At 44.6% G+C, this 3,073-nt stretch overlaps 1 long non-coding RNA gene across 1 annotated transcript; it reads right to left on the bottom strand.

Moving 5' to 3' along the window:
- Positions 1–229: 229 nt before the first annotated feature.
- Positions 230–2,349, bottom strand: LOC123410142. The gene is made up of 2 exons (XR_006612980.1): positions 1,785–2,349; positions 230–1,007 (listed from the first exon to the last, which is right to left on the bottom strand). It is a non-coding gene; the product is annotated as an uncharacterized LOC123410142 (long non-coding RNA).
- Between the last annotated feature and the right edge of the window lie 724 nt (positions 2,350–3,073).

Below are 3,073 nucleotides of genomic sequence, written 5' to 3'. Positions count from 1 at the left end.
ATTATTTTCATTTGTATTCCTAAGTTAAGAATGAGAGGCTAGATAAACAAACAGGAAAATGCTCACTTCGTTCAGGCCTTAGGGATACAATTCCGTCACTGTACATCAATAAGTTCAACTCCGACAACGGTTCACCGATACTGTGGGATGGTGCACCATGTCAGCAACGTCGACAGCCAGACATGACATTTTCCAACTAGGCTTATTGTAAATGACGAGACCGTGAGGATGAAATCAGTAATGTTGCTCCTGCTATAGTTATGTAGTGAAGTTACAAGAACATCCCTAGCGGACTCCGTAAAAGGGCCAAACCCACAAAATAATCATCAAAATACAGGTAGGGACAAAAAATGCTGTCAGACCAGACCTCACAACCGCGTCCGACCAGTAATTTTTTTGCGGGGCACGGCAAAATGCACACCCTAACCCACGTAAACGCAGGTTCTCCACCCCGCCCCGTCGATGTCCTGTATATATCTAGAAGCGGTTGGTTGATGGGATATTTCACCCGCGCTTTTCCCTCACCCACCGTTATCGGATGCCGCCTTCGATTTCGGCCACACCAGCCGTCGGGATCACGCCGGTGGGCCGCTGCCTGCCCTAGATCGATCTCCCCCACGCCCTCATGCCTCGGCTCACCGACAAGGTACATATCGGCGGTTGTTTTGTCGTGACCACCGAATTTGACTTTTCCGGCCACTGGCAGCTGCGCCAAAGCCATGGATTGGTCGGGGAGCACCCCGCACAGCCCCGACAAAGCACTAACGCCGCATGCAGGTGCTGGTTCATCCTCTAGTCGTCGATGTTGGTTTGTCGGCAAGGACTCTTTCGACCGTCGTCCGGGCTCGATGGTCATGCAACGGCTCGCCGGCTTGCCGATGCCGCTCATACAGTGCGGCGACTGCCTAGAAACAGTGTTGCGGCTCACATCCAACACACGGCAGCACCTCAGATGGGTATTCTTCAAATACAAAAACGACGGGGTACGCTCTTCTTCCTCTTCGGCTCTGTCAACTTATTTGGTTAAATCACGGTAGCTTATTGAGGTGTTCATCTATTTAGAAAGGTGGATGCTCATTTTGGTATTGAAAAGAAAAATACATCGATCTATTGATAGAAATAAACTTAACAAATATTCGTGCACTCCTTAGTATAATTGAGCCTAATGATGAAGCTGCATGTGCAATTAGAAAAGAAATTAAACGGGAAGCAACGTCTAATTCTTTAGAATCAAAGACGAAGAATGAAAAATGCAATATGAAGAACCTCCAAATCAACAATAAATGCATGGAGAAGATGGTGATCCAACTAGTGGGAGCAGTTATCAAAATTAGATATCTTCTAAAATGTCTAATTGTAGTTCTTGTTTTCTTTAGTCTTGCTGTTTTAGCAAAGATTTGATGAATTATGATGTATCTAATGCGTTTAAAGAAAATAAAAAAACAACAAAATATGTTTTCATGCCTAAAAATGTAATAAGGGTGGCATGAACGGCGGCCGAACAGAGCCACGTCGGTCCGCAAAAGTATTTTTCCGCGAACTGCAAACGATTTTTACGGATCGGCTTTATATGGGGTCTGATAGAGATGCTCTAAGTTTCTCCTTTTGGAGTTTACTTTTATGAGGGCTCACTGCGATCTTGTTCTATTTTTCAGAAAACGAAGATGTACTTTCCCGTGCCATTAATTTCGGCAAAATACTGATTATGGTGCCCCTCGTGGTACAGTGGAATTGAATCACAAAAAGTTCTACATATTCATCAAACAAAGGAGGTTAGTTTTTACCTGAGCGGCAACAGCGGACGTCATGGTCTTGCTGGAGCCTCGCTTGTATTGGCAAGTCACCAGCTTTAGGGAGTGCCGGCGCATCCAGAACAGACAACACCTTCAGTGGGGAGCGACAGCAGCAACTGCGAGGATTTTCCTCGCCGATACGAGCAACGGCGGCGCCATCCCCCCTTCCGCAACTCCGAGCTGCAGCGGGAGCTGCTGGTCCGCTGAGATGCAGATGGAGCCGGCAAGCCGCTGCGCTTCCAAGCTGTCGAGCCACCTAGATGCAGATGGAGCCGCAGCACCTCCGAGCTGCAGCGAGAGACGCTCCGCTGCCAAGCTGCAGTGTGAGCCATCGCGAAGATGGAGCCGTGCTTTCTCTCTACAACGAGTACAGTGGGGAGAGGGGTCCAATGAACTGGTCGATGGAACCAAGACCAACAGTCAACCACGTGGTGATCTCTGTGTTATATGCGCCACGCGAGTGTATAGGTGTTCAGAATGTGTGGTTCTTTGTCACAATGGCACAGTTGTAATTTTATCTTGGTGCTAATTTGTAGCACTGATCTGTACTGTTTTGTCTGATTTATTTCCACTATTCTTGTCTGCTACACAGAAAATCGTATTCATGACCAGATACCTCATTTGCAAATCATTAAATCCACGCAATTACATGCAATTAAAGGCAATTAGTTAACCAGTTCTTTTGTTGCTAGAAGAATTTGTAGAGAAAAAATGTTGCCCCGTTCATTGCCTTTAAGATTCATATGTGAAGAGATTCATATGTGAAGTGTATGTTCTTAATTTTAGTTAACTAATTGCTTGATTTATTGTTCTTTCAGCTGCTGACTATGTGATGTTGGTAGCATATGATTTGTTCATAGGTTGTTGATTGCTCAATTTTTTGCCTCGGACAAAAGAGGGCTAGCAACATCTTTGACAGAAGCAACCACCGTTCAGTTCAAAATCGATATATCTTTCGTTTTGGTTGCCTTCCATTTACTTGCCGGCATGCAAGACTGACCTCATGCATCTACCGCTTGTTGACTTGGTTATATTGATCTATAAAAGCTAATTTCAGTGTTTCATTGATGTGAACATTTCTTTTGTTACAGATTTTACCTGCTCGACGAAGTGCAAAAAAGTTAAATGTAATGTTTATATAGCCAATTGAAATAAAGGATAGCACCGTCTCTCTCAACAAGAATTTTGTGTGTTACGCAACAAATTTGAGTGATTCTTGTATGAGTGCCTGTCGAGGTTCTTAGCAAGTTCATTTTAGGCATAATTTTCCTCTATTAAAC

The sequence above is a fragment of the Hordeum vulgare genome, chromosome 1H (assembly GCF_904849725.1).
Source record: "Hordeum vulgare subsp. vulgare chromosome 1H, MorexV3_pseudomolecules_assembly, whole genome shotgun sequence".
Taxonomy (NCBI): Eukaryota; Viridiplantae; Streptophyta; class Magnoliopsida; order Poales; family Poaceae; genus Hordeum; species Hordeum vulgare.
This window is presented reverse-complemented; position numbering and strand designations above follow the sequence as displayed.